The 21,738-nt window shown below is 40.8% G+C and overlaps 1 protein-coding gene across 2 annotated transcripts in view; it reads left to right on the top strand.

The window, feature by feature from the left end:
- Positions 1-4,149: 4,149 nt before the first annotated feature.
- Positions 4,150-21,738, top strand: part of LOC132830138 (disks large-associated protein 2-like) — a 297,766-nt gene continuing 280,177 nt past the window's right edge. The window contains exons 1-3 of one of the 2 annotated variants that reach the window (XM_060847644.1): positions 4,150-4,240; positions 11,976-12,053; positions 12,508-12,654. The gene's annotated coding sequence lies outside the window, so the exon portion shown is untranslated. The remainder of the gene's footprint in view (positions 4,241-11,975; positions 12,054-12,507; positions 12,655-21,738) is intronic. The other variant, XM_060847645.1, reaches the window with a different exon arrangement.

A 21,738-nucleotide genomic window follows, 5' to 3' on the forward strand; every position in this document is an offset into this window, starting at 1 on the left:
AAATGTCAGCAGTTTAACTGGAAGGCCCTGATCATTTCAAAATGCAAGGCTGTGCACACAAGTGTGAACAATCGCATGTGTTTTGTACCTACAGCCATTTTAGTGAAATATTTTCAGTGCCAGCTGTTGCTGAGATGCAGGGACACTATGATTGATCTGTCAGTGTTGGAGGTGGAACAGTCAGGGTTCTTGACACTGATTGCTGTGGAATGATTCCCATAATAGAAATTGTGCTTTTGTGGAGTTTGGTGAGGATAGGACAAAGCTTGGAGTCACTGTGGAGAAGTCAACTTGTGTCAGTCACACCTTGATGAAGAGCTCGAAACGTCAACTCTCCTGCTCCTCAGATGCTGCCTGACTGGCTGTGTTTCTCCAACACCACACTTTTGGATTCTGTTCTCCAGCATCTGCAGTGCTCACTTTCTCTCAGTCACAGGCATTCCCTAGTAAGCATTTTAAACAATTATTCGCAAATGTTTGAATCCAGACTGGGCTAGTTCAGGGGGGACAATGCAACAGAGGATGACTGTGAGAAAGAGGGGAGAGACAGACTGAGAACAAAAAGTACATTTGGTAGGAGCTGCAGTGAATGAGCAAGGTGAACAAATTTGGCGTTTTTTTTTAAATCCCTGACTGACAGTGTCTTCATTGCATTGTTCTGCTTCTGCTGTGCTCTGCAGATATTCAGCAACATTCAGATTTTTATTTTGAAAGGGTTGGGAAAATTTCCTGAATACCCTTGTTCACAAATCGAAAAGCACACTCTGGAGAACATGAGATTGAAATACTACATTTAGTGAAAAATAGGGGAATAGCCATTGGGCTTTGGAGCTAATGTGCTCACAATATTGCAGAATGTATGATGCAAAACACCACAATATCTGAGTGTGAAAATCCCATCGAGCAAAAGCAGGCCTTCACCCATTTCTGTTCAAAAAATCTCACCCCACTGATCTTCCAAAATATTTAAGAGCATGTCTTAGAAATTAAATGCACTCCATCAAAATCTAATCAAATTGTCAGTTACAAGAAACTCTCCACTCCAGCAAAGAAGTAAATGAAAGTCATAACTTACTACAGAACCACAGAACATGGTACAGGTTCATAAATAAGTCATGGTGTTTATAACGCTGTTTGTAATTAGGACAAAGCTTGTGTTCGTGTTTTCTTATGTAGTAACAAGATGGAAGGTTCATTGTTTCAGCACCTTTACTGCATTGTTAGGTTTGTTCTACAGTGGTTTTAGTCTATATGCAACTTCAAATTGGTTGGAATCGTGCTTCCACGGTTATGCATCAAAGAGCTCTACAGCTGAAAATTTTCTTTCCAACTCCAAGTAATTACCCAGTGACAAAATTGTTGGGATTTTTTTTAAATAAAAAGATTTTAATCTATAAATGGAAAAAAAGGTTGCTTTCATAAACTTGAAGGCAAAAGCAATTATTTTATGGGCTAATAGGCATTTAGGTATCCAGATTCATGTGGTATTAATAACTATTCTTTCACATACAATTATCATCTTTCACAATACCCTTCCATGTTACCATAAATGGACATTTAAATTTCTTGCAATATACATCATGAAAATATTGATCTGTACCAAGCCAAAGGGAAAACATATGTGACAAGAGCATATGGACAATAGAGGTTGTACAGTGTATCAAGCAACCAGACACAAAACCAGTGCCAATTTATGTATGGACAAACCTGGACATGAACCCATCCACCTTATATCTTAAACAGCTTAGACACACAGCACAAACCTTCTCATCACTGCTAGCAAATCAATTACTTGGAAGGACTGCATATCTCAATATGAAATCAAGCCTAAGCAGTGATATAGCACTAGAATCCATTGTAAGAAATCATACAGTGTCAAAGGAAGCTTTTGACCCTTCTTATTCATGGTACTTTGAAAGATATATCCAATTTGTTTGTTCATTCATGGGAACTTGCCATTGCTGCTTTGGCCAGCATTTATTGCCCATCCCCAATTACCCCTGAGAAGGTGGTGGTAACTGTATTCCTTGGGTATAGGGACATTCACAGTGCTGATCGGAAGAGTGTTCCAGGATTTTGACACAACATGGTAAGTACAAATCAGGATGGTCTCATTTACAGGGGAGGTTGCAGCTTCCCATGCACCTATTACCCTTGTCCTTCTGGGTGGTAGTGGTCATGAGTTTGGAAGGTGCGGTTGAAGTATTCTTTAAGAATTCATCTTATTGATGCAGTTCATCTTGTTGATGTACACACTCCTGGCATTGTGCATCATTGGTGAAGGGAAAGTGTATTAAAGGTAGTGAATGATGCGTGTGCTGTTTTCTCCTGGAAGGCATCAACCCTCTTGAGTGTTGTTGGTCATGTACCCATCCTGCCAAATGGAGAATATTCCACCACACTCCAGTCTTTGTAATTTTCAAATGTTGGATCTGCATTTTGGAGCCAGGAAGTGAGTTACTCATCCCACAATTCTCAGCCTCTGACTGAACATCTGTGCAAACATCTGCAAATATTCCCACCTCTGATCTCATGGAGGGAAATTAATTAATGAAACACCTGAAAATGGTTGTGCCTAGGACTCTGCCTTGAGGGAACTCACACAGTGATGTCCTGTGAAAAAGCTCCACAGATACTAGTATCCCATCACCAAGTTACCCTTTATTTACTCATGGAGTGTCCTTGACATTGATCTAGCTCCCTCAGAACCACCTCCTTACAGTGATCAGAACCCCTGACAATCCTGTTTATTTTTCTTCTTAGCCTCATCAAAAATCTCAGTATAGATTCCCCTTGTTCTTGAATTGATGATTAAAAACAATAGTAACTTAGAATTAGAGGAGTGTTGGGGTAGAAATATTTCATAACTAAATCCGTCAACTCTTGAAAGGTTTAGTGTCTGGTGTCTCAGGGAAAGAAAGGCTTTCATAAATGAGAAGAAAAATGCTGCAGCTCCACAGGTTGTCTGGGGTGTTACCTGTTGCTTTTCATTTGCTCCAATGTCACTTGGCTCAGAAAATAACAACATTCTTTCCACATACTTTCCACAGTCTTCAATGGCAAGATCAAACATGTCAAGCTTCTCAATAACAGCATGATGGCAGAAATGCTTATCCCCAAATCACAGATAACTGTTGTGAATGAGGAACATGCTTTTCTCTCCTTACCACTGAAATAACTCCACAGAGGCTGGTGTCCATCACCAAGTCACCCTTTACTTACCCGTGGAGAGTCCTTGACACTGATCCAGCTCCCTCAGAACCACCTCTTACAGTGATCAGAACCCCAGAGAATCCTGTTTATATCTCTCAGATAGTGCTCCCTGATTGGACCAAATCAGTGGCCTCCATCAGGGAACTTATATTCTATATGATCCATCTAGCTGGCTTTGTTGCAATCACTACATCCTGGACTGAGATGACTGACTTCCAACAAACAACATTATTTTCCTTTGTGCTAATTTTGACTGCAATAAGCGCAGCATTCTCACTCCCCCCAGGTTCCCATCAACCCCTGTTTTGTTAACATTCTTAAAGCCATGACGTTGGGACGGTTACTTCTGTTTCATTCACTTGTGAGATGTGGGTGTGACTGGCCAGCATTTATTGTCCACCCTTAGTTACCATTGAATAGGTGGAATCACTATCACTATAGTTCAATTCATTTATTCAGGCTTGGATCAATTATTCAGTTACCAACACCCCCGATTCTTTCCTCAGAGACTCAATTATGTTTTTCTTTTAAAGTACGCATCAAATTCCCTTCAGCAAAATTCCAGTGCATCCCAGATCATAGCTATTCTACAGTGAACTTCAGTTTATAAGGGAATGACATACCAGACCTACAGATATATTCCTTTGTTTTAGGATTTAACCTAAAGGATTCTAGCTGGCAACCATGAAATGGGTTTCAAAATAATCCCATTTTTGGTATGGACAGCGATGCCTGCTCTTATCTTGTGCAAGTCAGTCTTCAGGGATCAGACAGTCTAGCAGATTAAACCATTCCAGTTTTGAGGGAGTTTTCGGATACTTCTTGTGATAACAAATAATCTCCTTAGCCAATGGAAAGTTTCCTGTACTCTGCTTATCTTTTTAATTGTAATGAGACTATCAATTAGTCTGCTCCACAAAGCTTACTGTAAGACAGTGTGAGAACATCTTGCGGAATTAGATCACCTCTATCATATTCCACGCTGTCTTGACTGCGGACAGTGAAATGCGAACTGCAGCAAATGGAGGTAAACATTTGCATTTTGAAGTTATTTAATGCTTTTTTTTCTTGTTTAGAACAAAAAATGCGACATTTATAAAGAAGTTAAAACTTCAGAAAAGAGATGACATTCTTTCTGGTGGATGGGAAGGCATGTAAAATAGGTAGGGTTGCTAATCCATCTCCCTCAGAACTATTCCTGAGCTGACCTCCGCCCCACCTTCCAGCTGCTCGATAACACACTGAGTTAAATCAGCCAGATCAAAGCGGCAGACCATTTGTAAAGGTTTACATGAGATACCCCTCTCCCTCCCCAATCCCAACGAAGGGATTCAGCCTGAAACATTGACTCTGCTGCTCCTCAGATACTGCCTCATCTGCTGTGCTTTTCTAGATTCACATCTATTGATTCTGGCTTCCAGCATCTGCAATCCTTACTGTCTCCAAGAAAGAAGGGGACCAGATTTGTTGGGGTTTCTCTGAGCATACCAGGAGTACCCATCCCTCTTTTTTCCTTCTGTTCCATCTACCTAACAAAACTCTAGGTTGTTGGACCTCTCCCTGCCATAAAGCAACTGGGAGTTAGCATTCTGGGGCAACCTTGGTGCTGTCAGGGCTACATCCTGTAATCACAGCAATGGCCATTGCTGAGATCCATCTCTGCTGGGACTGATGGGCTGTGACTCTCACTATGGGACGGTCCACCAATCTATTCTATCCCCATGTGCTATAGTCGCACAGCAAGCTTACAGGCAATGAGTTGGTTTCCTTCCAAATGTTTCTATAATAATTGTAATGAGGTCATAGAATATGAGTCCCCTAATGGAGGCTGTTAACCTGGTCCAATCAGGGAGCCCTGGCTGACAGATAAAAATAGGAGTGTCGGGCTCTGTTCACTCTGTGAGCTGGCTCTGAGGAAACCAGACCAGTGTTAAGTACAATGCATGTATAAATAAAGGGTGACTTGATGACAGGATACCAGCCTCCGTGGAGTTATTTCAGGTTCCCCACCACTCTGGCCAGAAAATCTAGCCCGATGTGATTCACCTACAGCCATTGAAAATACAAAAGGAGTCAGGAGGTGGTCAGGTCACAGGAGAAGGCTTCAGCTTTAGTCTAAAAATGTTTGTGTAAGGGATTTGTCAGTGAGAACTTGGCACTGCTTACATTGGCTTAGAGCAGCCAATGTCAGAGTCCTACTTAGAACTTCAAGACTGAATACAGGCTTACCTATGCAGGGGGTAAAATAACACTCTCTCTTGATGTTGACACAAGGGAGGAATGTACAAACAAGAACAAAGGTAAAAGTTCCAAGTAAGCCAGTCTCCCCCTATAAAATACGTGCCCCATATTGGAGTCGTACAGCATTCTCAGTAAGTATGGAAAGGTGCCGCTCAGTTCCAGCTGAATGATATACCACAGGAATGGTGTGGGTTTGTCTCCAACAGGGTATTTTACCTGATGTATCAATACTTGTATTACCTCCTGTAAAACAAGAAACAGAAAGTCATAGTGTCATCTTGAGGAATCCAACAGATGTTTATTACAAATAACTACTCTGTACAAACATGACATTCCTCAGCACAGAAATGGTAGGGCTGATGTTACATGATTAACAAGTGATCCAGGCTAAGGTGGAGCATATACCTTCTTTATATCTTATATCATTACATCCTCAAGTAACATGCAATGATACAGTGATGATGGCATAAGGGTGTATTGTCAAGCTTACTGTGAAACACAGCACAATGTTGAGGGAGGGGTGTGGATAAAATGCATCATAGCGATACAAAGAATTGCAGATACCTCTTTTCAGATAATAGTAACACACAGAACTAGGTGATTGCTCGTTGTCAATCATACAAGAATAAATTACTTTCTAGATCCACAGACTGGTAGTAAATTGGATATATATAAAAATCAACTTTCATGTAAAATGTAGTTCCTTGTTTTGTATGCAGTTTTGATTACTATAAAAATACTAAAATAAAAGGATTGCTGAAACTATCAACTTTGTAAAATAATATTCATAGTAGCAGGTTTTTTAAAAATTGTGACTTCTGGGGGAACAGAACATAAACATGAACACAGCATGATTACAAGGAAATAGCATAATCACCCACAGTTTCATGATAACAGAAAGACAGCGACAAGAGTTTAAAGAGAACAGGAGGCTGTTCTGCATGATCTATGTAAGAGTCAAGAGTGTGGTGCTGGAAAAGCACAGCAGTTCAGGCAGCGTCCGAGGAGCAGGAGAGTTGACGTTTCGGGAATAAGCCCTTCATCAGGAATGAGGCTTGTGGGCCAATGGGGCTGAGATAAATGGGAGGGTGTGGGGCTGGGGGGAAAGGTAGCTGAGAATGATCTATGCAACTCAAAGATCTAAGGTGTATCTGTCTTTTCAACAGTTCACAGATCACAGTACTTTTCCAATTTTAAATTAAGATAAGCAGAGGGCTACTTGGCTTTGACCTGTTTAACTACCATCAACAGTGATTACTCGATTCAGTAGCTAGTGGTTTGTTGGGTGCGTTTTACCAAAGAAGACATATTTTAATCAAAGTTTTGTTTCTTGTACTTATGACGATAATTTTCCAAAAGTAAACACAAAGCAACATGATACAGTCTGAGAAAAGAATGCTGATTGGTTGATAAGTGGACTGCAATTATTAGAGGTATTGATACTTAGAATGCATCTATTAATGATGACTGACAGTTAACATTTCAGTTATACCTAAAAGTTCTGATGAAGAGTGATTAAACTTAAAATATTAACTCTGTTTTTCTCTCCACAGATGCTGTCAGATCTGCTGAGTTTCTCCAGCATTTTCAGTTTTTGTTTGTTTCAGATCTCTAACATCTCCAGTTTTATTTCACTTAACAGCTAAGCTGGTTTTGCGATGTAAACCAGAGCAATGTCTTGATCAATCAACACATTTTACAGGTTAATGAGTCCATTGGGTTTGGTTCCAAAGTCCTGAGACAACATTGGAAAGGAATATCTCACTTTCGTTTTTGGAATCCAGAGGCTCCACAAATAATGCTTTGGCAAGCATTTTGCTGCACTTTTTGCTGCAAACCATTGGAAACAATCTGTTTTATTTCTCCCACAAATGCATCTCCTCAGCTGCAACATCTACATATCAAGATCCATGGGTATAATTTTGATATATCATAAAAAGCAAGCTTGCAGATGACTATCCTGATGCTCTCAACTGATTTTCAAATCCTGCTGAGAACAAAAGAATCTTCTCGACCTACAAGTGAATGTTGTTGAATCTGAGTTCAAAGCTTATCTCCATATTGATCTCATTCTGATCATAGCCAAGCAGAGCAAATTCAGCAGGCTATACCTGCAGCTACAACAAGTGTTCACCATCAGCAGGTGGCCTGAACACAGTCAGTACGTTGCTGAGTAAGAATGTTCAGAGGTTAACTAGATCCCTCCAGGAGTGTAGTTTTCAAAGACAAAATTATTCCAAATCAAACATGCAGAATAGTGGAGATACTTGGCAGATCCTGTAGAAAAAGAAACAGTTAATGATTTGGAACCTGATATCATAGAATCCCTAGTGTGGCAATAGACCATTCAGCCCATCAAGTTCACCCTGACCCTCTGAACAACATCCCACCCAAACCCAATCCCTGGGATCCTGCATTTCCCATACCTAATCCACTTAACCTGCATACTTTTGGATTGTGGGAGGAAATCTACACAGACATGGGGAAAACATGCAAATTCCATACAGTCACCTGAGGGTGGAATCGAACCTGCATCCCTGATACTCTGACGCAGCAGTGCTAAGCACTGAGCCACTATGCCACCCAAATGACTCATCTTCCGAACTGAAAGGTGTTGGAAAGTGTTTTCTTTACACTCTTGAGAGAGGTTGAGACCCAGTTCGAAAGACAAAGGGATTGCGAATGGTGGGGACAACAAAAGCTAAATGTAAAATGCATGTAAGTTAAGGTGTGAAAGGAAGGGAATGGGTCCTGTATATTAGGAGCAAAGTAGACAGATACAAAAATAACAGTGTTTTCAGCAGGAGAGGACATGTGAGAATTTTTTTTTAAAACATCAGACAATATGTACTCAGTTTTGGAATTCAATATTGAGACCTTGAGGCTGTAAAGTGCCTTAGCAGAAAATGGTGTGTTGTTTCTCAAGCTTACGTTTTGTTTGGTGGAGCACTGCAGTAGGCCCAGGACAGGAATATTAGCAGCAGGAGAGCAAGGTGGTTTATTCAAATGGGAATTAACTAGAAGGTCAAGGTCGTTCCTACAGAGAGAGTGGGTATGTTGCAGGACTTATACACTTAATGGTAAGGTCCTAGGGATTGTTGCTGAACAAAGAGACCTTGGAGTGCAGGTTCACAGCTTCTTTGAAAGTGGAGTCGCAGGTAGATAGGATAGTGAAGAAGGCGTTTGGTATGCTTTCCTTTACTGGTCAGAGTATTGAGTACAGGAGTTGGGAGCTGATGTTGCGGCTGTTCAGGACATTGTTAGGCCATTGTTGGAATATTGTGTGCAATTCTGGTCTCCTTCCTATTGGAAAGATGTTGTGAAACTTGAAAGGGTTCAGAAAAGATTTACAAGGATGTTGCCAGGGCTGGAGGATTTGAGTTATGGGGAGAGGCTGAACAGGCTAGGGCTGTTTTCCCTAGAGCATCGGAGCCTGAGGGGTGACCTTATAGAGGTTTACAAAATTATGAGGGGCATGGATAGGGTAAATAGGCAAAGTCTTTTCCCTGGGGTCGGGGAGTCCAGAACTAGAGGGCATAGGTTTAGGGTAAGAGGGGAAAGATATAAAAGAGACCTACGGGTCAACTTTTTCACACAGAGGGTGGTACATGTATGGAATGAGCTGTCAGAGAAAGTGGTGGAGGCTGGTACAATTGCAACATTTAAGAGTTATTTGGATGGGTATATGAATAGGAAGGGTTTGGAGGGATATGGGCTGGGTGCTGGCAGGTGGGATTAGATTTGGGTTGGGATATCTGGTCGGCATGGACGGGTTGGACCGAAGGGTCTGTTTCCATGCTGTGCATCTCTATGACTATGACTCTATTTGCCAAGACTTTTGAAGAACCATATTACTTCCATGAGCTCCTCTTCAAGGCAATAGTTTACCTTCAGGGTTGGTTCTCATGTTTGGGAGGCAGGCCCCTGTCTGTTTGACAGACAGTTTTCCGTCACATACACTTTCACTACACAATGTACACAATATTTTGTTGCAAAGAAGGAAGAAGGTGGTATAAATGCATGATGAGTACTCCTTACTTGAACCAGAACAAAGTAGCAGAGTCTGAGATCATCATACCAATAAATGGATTCATGAAATGATACTACAAAGTTTTATCTAGCTCAGGTTGTACCAATTTCTCACAAACTGCTGTCAAATCTTAGGATGAAATAGATGACCCATCTGAGTTGTTCATGACCAAACATCCATCCTTCAAGATGATGACTCAGATGCAGGAAACAAACATTAATCAACAGTTCATACACATCCATCCATAATGCTGGCACACTACAGACTGCCATTACACGGCCATGTTATGGTAATTATTTAAGATCTAGGTCCAGTCATTTAATACATCCATGAAAGCATTATCTTATTGTATATCCTTGCATATAGAAATAGGTTTCTTATTCTTCAAACGAATGAAGGAGATGATTATTATATTATAGATCTCAAAGGTAGTTGCACCTTTTACACAGCTAGATGAAACAATGGCATATGAAATTCTTGTGTAATGAGGCTGATAATCTACATCCCAGAGTGTTGAAAGAGGTGGCTATAGAGAATCAGTGCATTGATGATTTTCTTCCAGAATTCTGTGGATTCTAGAATACTTTCTTGGAATTGTAAGGTAGCAAATGTCACCTCAGTATTTCAGAAAACCGAGAGGAAGAAAGTAATCAGGGAACTACAGAGCAGTTAGTCTTACAGCACAGTGGCTCAGTGGTTTACACTGTTGCCTCACAGTGCCAGGGTCCCAGGTTCAATTCCAGCCTTGGGTGACAGTCTGTGTGGAATTTGCACATTCTCCCCGTGTCTGCAGGGGTTTTCTCCAGGTGCTCTGGTTTCCTCCCACAGTCCACAGATATGCCGGTTAGGTAAATTGGCCATGCTAAATTGTCCATAGTGTTAGATGCATTAGTCAGTGAGGGGTGGGTTACTCTTCGAAGGGTTGGTGTGGACTTGTTGAGTCAAAGGGCCTGTTTCCACACTGTAGGTAATCTAATCTAATCTTACATCAATAGCAAGATAATTACTAGAGTCCATCCTAAAGGATGGGACAAACAGGCACCTGGTTGTTAATGATCTAATTGGGCACAGTCAGCAATAGATTTGTGAATGTGAAATTGTGCTTAACAAACATGTTGGAATTTTTGAAGATTTGGTCTCAAAATTAATAAACAAGAGTGGATGAATGTAGTTTCTTAGGCTTTCAGAAGGCTTTTGATAAAGTCTCCCTTAGGTGACTGGTTAGAAAAATTGGAACATATGGGATAGGAGATAATGTATCAGCATGGATTAATGATTGGCTAACAGACAGAGTACGGGGAGTAGGCATAAATAGGTTATTTGCGCACTGTGGCTAGTCTGGTACTTTAAGGATCAGTATTTGAGCTCAGCTATTCACAAAATGTTTCAATACATAGAGACCAAATGTAAATTTTCTAATTTTGTGGAAAATACAAAGCTAAATGAGAATGTGTGTTATGAGGAAAATGTAAAGTGACTCCAGGCATTTTTGGACAGATTTAGTGAATGCACAAGAACATGGCAGATGGAATCTCATGGAAAATTGAGAGCTTACCTGCTTCGGTAAGAGAAATAGCTGTACTACGTATTTCTGAAATGATAAGTGGTTGGTAATGTAAAAGGGGACCTAGGTGTCCTTGTCAAGAAGTCACTGAACACTAACATGGAAAGGCAGCAAGCTGTTAGAAGGCTAATAGCATGTTATCCTTTATTACAAGTGAATTTGTGTGCAGGAGTAGTAAATTCTTACTTCAGTTGTATAGGAGCTTGGTTATACAGCACCTGGAGCAGTGTGTGCAATTTTGACTCTTTATCTCAGGAAAGATGATATCAGCATAAAATGGAGTGCAGCAAAGGTACTTCAGACTTGTTTCTGGTATGGCGAGACCGTCCTTTAAAGAGAGATTGGACAAATTCGGTTTAAATTCTCTAGCTTCAACGAATGAGAGGTCATTTCATTTAAAACCTACAAAAGGCATAAAAGAGTAGATGCAGCAAAGATGAGATGAAGAGAAGTAATTTTTACTTAGGGTTGTAAACCTTTGGAATTCTCAACCACAGAAGACCATGGGAGCACACTCTTTGAGTAACTTTAAGGTAAGGATTAATAAATGACCAATTATGAGTAGAATGGAGATGGAATGGGCAAAAGGCTTTGAAGTGTTCGATCAACCATGATTGTCTTGAGTGGCAAGGTATAAATTGAATAGCCTACTTCTGTTCCTGTGTTCCTCTAAGCGGTCTCTATCTTACTGTCTTCATTCAATGATTTATTCTGTTATGTTCAGCTGGACAGATGGCCAGTCTGCTAGCCTGTTTGTTAGTCAACTCAAAATGTAATCTAAGTAAGCACATAACCCAGAATATGCACATAAGTGTAACTTCTAGATTTTTGTCTTGACTGTCTGTAGAATGTATTCTATGGACTACCATATGTGATGTGTGTGTGCTTTTCTGTGCAATTCCTGATTTTTTGCTCTTCAATTGACAGAGGGAAAAGCCAGGAAGAAGTGGCTGCCGAACCTTATACTGCTGTGGTGACAGTCCCCATTTTCACAGCTGCTCAATGGTACGTTTGAAATGACGTGATTTTATGCGTTCCTGTTTTAAACAATTATCCTCCTTCACATTCTCATGAAAAGTAACAATTTGTGTGTATGTGTTTGTTTGTAAGTTGTAGCCATTGCTTTATTAATTAGATGCACCACTGAGATTTGAGAAATTATGGCAGCGTGATTGATACCAGGATTAAAGAACATAAAATCACTCACATGTTGCATTCAGTCAGTCAAAAGAAACATGGCAGCACATCTGTTTCAAACTGGTATACCACTGATATCCTGAAGATCAAATGATTCAGGAAAGCACCATCTGCCAAGGGAATTTCTTTGTCACTGCAGGACTGATGTGATTTCAGATATTCTTAACGCACTGTCTCCGAGCTTTTACCTGTTAATTTGCTATGCATAAAACTTAATGCAATTAAAGTTCTGCCAGTGCTTTAACGTCAATGAATTTCGCAGCTGACTGACTGTAACAAGGGCTCGGTGGGCTCCTGGCAAACACTCCGTCTCTGTGTTCAACATAATCCTTCTTCAGATTCCAATGAACTGCGGGTGACGCCTCTTGAAACCAGAGAAGCCTATTAGCACAAACAGATGGTCCTGCAGGTAATTTGCTTTCCTTGCACGGTGCACCACATGTTAATTTTTCAGACAATTTCCTTGTGATGTGACAGTTGGAATGGCTTAACAAGGTATCGATATTTGTTCCTGGGCTAGTTTTAATGATCTCGGCTTCAGTACAAGTACTCTTCCTATTGTTCAGACTCTCCACACATTTAATGGACAGCTGTCTATACCCGGCAGATGCCACGCTCCTTTTCTCAATGCAGAAATGCCATTTGCAAAGGCAGCATTTCATTCAATAATGGAAGTTCTCCCCCTCAAGACTCAAATCTTTCTTTCCTTCCTTGTATCACAGTCGTTCTCACATTTTCTAAAATGATATTAATAGCCAGACAAAAAATGATTGATTAAGATACTGGAGCTAGGTTGTCCTTCTTTATTCACAAGATGGGCTAATAGGTATGGACGCAGGCTTGAAGTGATGATGCTGTAGATAGTGTGGATTTCCCTATGGTCCTCAACAGATAATTTTGTAATTGCCCCCTTTAATCATTGGCTCTAATCCTTCTCTGAAAAAGCCTTTGTAAAAGTATTGCATTTTATATTGCCTGAAGACAATAAACATTAAATGATCAAGTTTTCTGCTTAAATTCTGCCATATTAAATCCTAGATTTGTACAAAATAAGTTCCACCTGCAGTATTTTCATAAATCCAAGCATATTCTTTACACACACACACTCATTCTTGAAGACATTCTGTACTAAATTGAGACCACATACTTTGGTGCTGTTCATTATTTTCTGCATAATGCACAGTAACTGTGTAACTTGTCAGTTTGTCTCATACCATTGATCTCTCTTGTTGGCTGACAGCTGCCTGAAGCAGTTGGTGTCTACAGCACAGAATGAAGTCAGAAACAATGCAATAAATAATAGCTGAGCTGGACCTTACACCATTGTAGTTGGTCAGTTATGTAAAAGTAATTGGGCTAACTAAACAACTGTGATGGCAGGGGGAGTTTTAAGCCGTTGCATAAACTCAGGAACACAGATGTTTACGAATCACTGTGCTCTGCTCTGTCAGTTACTAACATCATTCCTACCCTTTGACTGTCAGATGAAGGTTTGATTATATGTAGAGTGGTAAAGTACTGTATCCCCCTTCAGACTCTCCGTATTGTCAACATCTGTCTGTGCATCCACTGGTTTTGATACCACCAATTTAGTTATGCTGTTCTTTCCCACACATTCATCAAAACCTATATTTGATGTCTATGAGTCACTTTATATAAGAAAAAGAATTTCTGTGTTCATGCTGGTAGCTAATACCTGGAAGGATTTTGTTTTACCATAGAGCTCCATGTATCTTTTGTGATATTATGTTTTAAAAGTCAGGAAGAGCACAATTTTATACAAGTGAGTGACACCAAATATTATTATAGAATTAGGGGAGTGTTTATATCCTGACTGCCCTTTCTCAATATATGTAAAGTCACTGTAGAGTGGTACAGTATCCATTACTAAATGAAGCTGCACTGAATCTGGCTTGTACCTTTAAGGTCTTATGTAGAAAAATACAGAAACCCTAAAAACTCCAAGTTAATTGGAGTGGCTGTGGATAGTGGATCTTAGTATTTACAGGAATGGCTATAAATCCTTGTTTCTGGACCCTGGATTGGAGCAATGCAATCATTTCTTGAGCTTTTCTTTATGTTGGTGGTTCTTCTGTGTTATGTTCATGTTCAGCCCAAGTAAGGCGATGTACAGACCGTATGATATCTTAAAAAAAATCCCCTTTGAGATCAACCGTCCATAAGTGAGATTTTTATTGAAAAGGAAAACTGCAAAATGCTAGAATCTCAAAGATAAAATATTTCAAAAACTCAGTGTTCTGGTTTGTTTTAAAACAGAAAAGATAAGTTAAAATGTGTGTTTCTTTCAGTAGAATTGAGATTGGGTTTTAGTAAGATCAGAAAATGCGAACAGGCAGGAGAATAGAGAGAGCAATGGGAGAAAAACTACAAATTGCTGAGCAGGATACTCTAAGATGGTAATCACCATCAGTGACAAGATGCATTTATTCACATAGTATTTATAACGCAAAAACTAGATCATTTGGCCCACCAGATTAGATTGATATTTATGCTGTATATAAGTCTATCCTCATCCGTCCACATTACTGCCATCACAATTCAGTCTATTCCTTTCTCCCCTGTGATTATCCAGCTTTTTCTTGAATCTATGAATCTTGAAAGTATGAAAGTGACCTGAAATTGTGGTACTGCACTCCACAACCACAGTCTGGGTAAAGAATTCCCTATGGGACTTATTGTGCCTATCTGATAGAAGTCACAAACACTTCAAATATGGAATGTGTAAGACAGCATCTTGGTAAAGGGGTTTGTGCCAGGAAATCCCACAAGTATCAGTTCTACAGACCAGTGTGGGTTGAGCTCAATCAGAAGCTAATGTTGGTATGACATCACTTTCATTTTCAACCTCTACACTATCATCTGTCTCAACCTCGCAGGAGGTGGGATGTCATGTTGAGATTGTGGAGGACATTGGCGAATACTGTAGCCAGTTCTGGTCACTGCTGTAGGAAGGATATTATTAAACTGGAGAGGGTTCAGAAAGATTTACCACAATGTTGCTGGGACTGGAGGGTTTGAATTTTAAGGAGAGGCTGGGTATGCTGGAGCAGAGGAGGTTGATGGGTGATGTATTGAGGTTTATAAAATCATGATGAACATAGATAAGATGAATAGCAGAAGTCTTTTCCTTAAGGTGGGTGATTTCAAAACTGGCGGGGGGGGCGTATTTTTAAGGTGAGAGGGGCAAGATTTAAAAGGTACTTTAGGGACAACTTTTTCACACACAGCGTGCTTCATATGTGGAATGAACTGCTGGAGGTAATGGTAGATGCATGTACAATTACAACATTTAAAAGACATTTGGATAGGTACATGAATAAGAAAAGTTCAGAGGGATTTGGGCCAAATAACTAGTTTAATTTGGAAATCTTGGACAAGTTGGACTGAAGGGTCTGTTTCTGTACTGTATGACACTATGACAGTAAATGAAATGAAGAATCCTTTACCAAATCAGTTAAAAGGGATCATGAGCCACCTAAATCTTAGTTTTTTTGGATCTTTGATTGTAACCTCTGGTAGAATTGTATGGGTACATTAGAGACCTCGTTAAACTTTATTAATGGTTCAACAGCCATCAGAGAACTGTCTGGTCTGTCTCAACATCATTCATGTCCTTTTGGATAGATTGTAACATTTTTCCTACTGCTGATCTAAAGCTGATGAGTCTGAGGGAACCATGTTCTATGGAACTGTGGAAGGTCATTACCAATGCATCAGCTATCTGTTATAGCCAGCTCCTTCAAAAATCAGTGTGACCAAATCCACCAAGGATGGTCAAGAAATAATGATTTTACCTCAACTTCAGGAAGAACCATGTTTGTTTCATCAATGAGATTGTGACTGAAGTCTGCCAGTTAATACAATTAGAACTGCAGCCTCAAAGCAAGGTAGGAACCTCTTAATCTGTGACTGTCTAGGTTTACTTTGGCTCTTGAGCTTCAGGCGCTGGACTCGTTTTAGGCTGTTGCTGGTGATGAAACCAGTTGAACGTAATTCATTCACTTGGTGTTCATTGCTGTAACTGGAAGCTAAACCAGCTGCTGACTCATTGGGGGCGCTGTATCAGAGACAGGTTTTTCAAAGAACACTGTCTGTAAGGAACACATGATCAGGAACCTGCACCCCAGCGAGATGTGGACTGCTTGAACAGAAGTTAAATTCCCGTGAGAATTTGGTGCACACGGGAAAAAAATTGCTTTAAAAAAGGTTTATTGAAACTCGCAAAAATATTAATTGGATTCCGCAGCACTAGTAAGGTGTATCAATAGTTGTAAATTTTAATGAGGCTAAGCAAATAAACGTAGTATAAATAAACGGAAATAAAGTTAATGTAAGTGAACTAAAGCCATGGCCATAGAAGAGAGGACATCAGATTTTTGAGACATTAGGACCAATTTTGGGACAGTTAGGACGTGTACAAGAGGGTCAGTTGCAAGTTAGCAGAACTAGGACTAACTTTCTTGCACAAATTGGTAGTATTTAATTGCCATTATGGAGATGTGGATCCAGCATTAGCAAAGTTTTGAGCTGAATATCCAAGGATATTTGACATTCAGGAAGGGCAGGCAAAATGCAAAATGAAGTGGAGAAAGCACTCTAATTTAGGGACAAATTCAGTACATTGGTAAGAGAGGACCCTAAGTTGAAGGTACATTATGGAGAATCGATTTGGGTGGAGCTAAGAAACAGCAAGGGCCACAAACATTGTTGAGAGTTCTTTATGGGTTACTAAACTCTGGTGGTAATGTGGGGTAATAAATATATCAGGAAATTAGGAATGCATGTGCTGTAAGTAATATAGTAATAATGGATGACTTCAATTTACTGCAGTAACTAAATCCATTTTAACACAATGGGAGATTAATTCCCAGATGTATAAGACCTGGGTTTCCAGAGCAATACATTGAGGAACTGCAAGGGTGTGGTGGCGGCATGTGACAGTTTTATTAAGTAGCAGCTATTTGCACCAACCTGGAAGGAAACCGTTCAGGCTTCACACAGTGAGGCTTAGGATCAGCCTCTTCCCTTTGGTGAGCTCCCAAACATGCACCAAGTGTTTGAGAGATCTAAGAGAGCAAGTGAACAGCCCTCCGAAGTGCCTTCATTGAATCAATAAGATAGGTAACAGTCCCTGTGTGCAAAAAGGCCAGGCAACAGAAGCGATGCAAGGTGACAGGACACTCTAAAGTGCAGCATTCAAGTGCATTTTGCAAATGGATCGAAGATGTGCATTAGGGTGTGGTGTGGCTGATTTTTGTCATTTCCCAAAGTGTGTGTGTGTGTGGCCAATGCCCACAGAGTGTGCCATGAGATGTTGGTGCTCGTCCATGATAGAAGCCTGGAGTCATCAGGTACCAGCTCTGATTTGCACTCACTCGGAATTGTCTAGTTTCCGAAAGGGTGAGTGGAAAAATGGGACACTGCATATTGATGAGGTGAGATTTGGTAAACTACCTGAAACAGATGAGCTTCATCCCAGTGTTGAAGTCAGTGGCTAGAGTGATAGTGGATGCATTAGTGATTATCTTCCAAATTTCTGTAGATTCTGGTAAGGTTCCTGTGCAGTAGAAAATAACAAATATAACTCCACTAGTTAATGATGTGGGAATGGAAAAATGGACAACTACAGACCTGATGGTTTGATAACAGTAATAGGGAAACTTTAGAATCTGTTACTAAATGATGTGATAACTGCACATTTAAAAAGAAGCAATTGAAAATTGAGCGGAGTCAGCATAGATTTATGGAAGGAAAGTCATGTTTGACAATCATATTTAATTACTCACAAAATTGATGAAGGAAAATCAGTGGAAGTATGGTATTTGGATTTTCAGAAAGCATTTGTTAAGATGCAATGCAGGAGGTTAGTAAATAAAATTGCAGTGTGTGGGATTGTGGGAAATAAAGCAGTATGGATTGAGAATTTCTTAATAGAAAGAAAGCAGAGTAGAAACAAACAGATCATTCTCAGGCTGGCAGACTGTTACTAGCAGGTCACACAAGGATCAGTCCTCAGTCCCTAGCTGTGCACAGTCTGCATAACTAATTTGGATGTGAGGACCAGTTCTAGTATTTTCAAATTTGCTGGCAGCACCAAACTTGGTGAGAAAGTAAGTTATGAGGAGGATGCAAGAAAGCATCAAGTGGGCTTAGACAGACTAAGTGAATGGACTAGAGGATGACAGATGGAATACCATACGATTAAATGTGAAGCTATTGACTTTGGTGGAAAAGACAGAAGGTAGAATATTTCTTAAATGATGAAAAGTTGGGAAATGTTAATGTTCTTGTTCATGAGTCACACAAAAAAGCATGCAAGTAAAGGGAGTATGATATTGCTGGTTTATGTTTCCAGGTGGTATATGTGGGCGGCACGGTGGCACAGTGGTTAGCACTGCTGCCTCACAGCGCCTGGAGACCCGGGTTCAATTCCCGACTCAGGCGACTGACTGTGTGGAGTTTGCACGTTCTCCCTGTGTCTGCATGGGTTTCCTCCGGGTGCTCCGGTTTCCTCCCACAGTCACAAAGATGTGCGGGTCAGGTGAATTGGCCAAGCTAAATTGCCCGTAGTGTTAGGTAAGGGGTAAATGTAGGGGTATGGGTGGGTTGCGCTTCGGCGGGTCGGTGTGGACTTGTTGGGCCGAAGGGCCTGTTTCCACACTGTAAGTCTAATCTAATCTAATCATGCAGATTGCCCATAGTCATGGCAGTGATCACAATTCCTGTACTCTGCACCAGCCCTCTTCAACCTGTGACTCACTCACCATGACAAATCAAAGGCCCAGTAATGGACAGCAGGAGTTATCCACGCATGGTGTATATTGTTTGTTGCATATATCAGGCTTGCAATTAAAGTCATGATGCTGTTGAGAATAGTCTAGAGTAAACTACTGGCATCCATAGACAACATCATTGCTGCTGCCTGGACTGTTCTGGAAGACCCCTCACATGCTCACCAACATTGGTTCGGCTCAGTTCTATCCTGGTGTGCTGCATAACCTGGCTTCTAGGAAGTGGCTACAGCCCTTTCCACCACCTATCAGATGAGGAACGGAGAAACAAGAGCACAGGGCAAAGAAGGAGGAAGTGAGGGAGGAGTTGCTATAACAGAAAGTAGTGGCCACAAAAGAACCAGGAAAGCGACATCACTATTAGCTCATTCTGCCTCGGCTCCTCATTTCCCCTCCCCCAACCTTACCCCAATCCCAACATGCCAGCTCAGCATCATCCTCATGACCTGTTCTACCTGCCAGTCTTCCTTCCCACCTATCCAGTCCACCCTCCTCTCCGACCTATCACCTTCATCCCCATCTCCATCCACCTATTGCACTCTTAGCTACCTTCTCCCCAGCGCCACCCCTTCCCATTTATCTCTCTACTGCAGAGGCTCCCTGTCTCATTCCTGATGAAGGGCTTTTGCCTGAAACATCAATTTTTCTGCTCCTTGGATGCTGCCTGACCTGCTGTGCTTTTCCAGAACCACTCTAATTTTGACTCTGATCTCCAGCATCTGCAGTCCTCACTTCCACCCTCCATCGATATGAGTGATCTCTGTAATCGCAACCACACCTTGCTGTTTAACAATTACCTTTCCTCTATCACTGACCATTCCATCACCCTCTTTCCAACAACACAAAAGTAAACGAACATCAGAAAGTGCACTTCCCTAATTGATTTTATCAAGTTGAGTGGGTAACTATTCTGTTGGCAGTTCACTGCCAAACACCACTTCTCACATTTGCCACCCGAATTGGCATTGAGAGTATACCATGTTGACCTCCGCTATAGGAAAGCATATTATATAGGGAGGCAAATTATAGAAGGACATCACAGAACATATTTCCCATTACTGGATGGTAGGTTTGCCAATGTGTCCCCGGCATTCGCCACAGGATGAGGGCAGGTAGCAGTTGGCATCAAAATGTAACAAGCTGGTTGATCGCAGAGTGTATTGGTTCAATTTTGTAGTGTAACACATTTGAAAAGTTTGAAATGTATAAAAGTGTTTTAAATGTATATCTGGTACGTCTGTGCTACATGTGCTGTGGCAGCACATTAATGACCTGATAGTCAGAAATGGTCTGAGGTTGGGGCACAGTCAAGGTACAGAAGGAAAGTCCTGACCAACAGAACATGCCGCACTAGAAAAATCTAATTCCAAGCTGTTTACTTCCACTACTCGCTGACTGAAATATAGATCAAGGAACATGTTTTCTAAAATGTGTAGTAATAGAATGCCCTTCACCTGTGGAGAGATTTACTGGATTGGAGCAAACTGTATATTCAACAGATTTAACATTTAAATCACATCATCAAAATATATAATGTACACAAAGCCAATATATTAATTCTTGCATTTGACTATAGTCTCCGATAAATTGAAAGTTAATGTTTTGAAATCAGGCCTCTCAGCTTGATTGCAGCAATAGGCAGACATGGCAGGTCAGTGAAGGAGAGGGCCATTTCAACAGGAAATGCCCTCTGTCCACCTTTTCCATTGTTTAAATAGTGTTTGAATGCTCACTGATTTTTTCATTACTTTTCATTTTAATTCTTTTCTCAATTTTGGCTTGGAGTTGTAAACTGGGAATTGGGAGCTGAAAATGACTTGTAGGCTTTGGGATAGTGTATGGTAAAATGAAAGGAACAAACCAAACAAGTTTATTTGTTTGTGAGGACAGGCCAGGAGGCTAGTTCTTGATGAAAGGAGTTCAAACAGGCACAGATCCTGGGAAGAGCATTGTGTTTAAACAGATATCAGAAGTTGCCTGTAAATGAGATCCGTACCTGGGAGATATAGTGGACAGCAAAGAAGGCTACCTCAGATTACAACAGGATCTGGACCAGATGGGCCAATGGGCTGAGAAGTGGCAGATGGAGTTTAATTCAGATAAATGCGAGGTGCTGCAGTTTAGGAAAGCAGATCTTAGCAGGACTTATACATTTAATGGTAAGGTCCTTGGGAGTGTTGCTGAACAAAAAGACCTTGGAGTGAGGTTCATAGCTCCCTAAAATGGAGCTGCAGGTAGATAGGATAGTGAAGAAGGCATTTGGTATGCTTTCCTTTATTGGTCAGAGTATTGAGTACAGGAGTTGGGAGGTCATGTTGCAGTTGCACAGGACATTGGTTAGGCCACTGTTGGAATATTGCATGCAATTCTGGTCTCCTTCCTATCGGAAAGAGGTTGTGAAACTTGAAAGGGTTCAGAAAAGATTTGCAAAGATGTTGCCAGGGTTGGCGGATTTGAGCTATTGGCAGAGGCTGTACAGGCTGGGGCTGTTTTCCCTGGAGCGTCGGAGGCTGAGGGATGACCTTTATAGAGGTTTACAAAACTATAAGGGGCATGGATAGGATAAATAGGCAAAGTCTTTTCCCTGGGGTGGGGGAGTCCAGAACTAGAGGGCATAGGTTTAGGGTGAGAGGGGCAAGATATAAAAGAGACCAAAGGGGCAACCTTTTCACACAGAGGGT

This window comes from Hemiscyllium ocellatum, chromosome 30, assembly GCF_020745735.1.
Source record: "Hemiscyllium ocellatum isolate sHemOce1 chromosome 30, sHemOce1.pat.X.cur, whole genome shotgun sequence".
NCBI lineage: Eukaryota > Metazoa > Chordata > Chondrichthyes > Orectolobiformes > Hemiscylliidae > Hemiscyllium > Hemiscyllium ocellatum.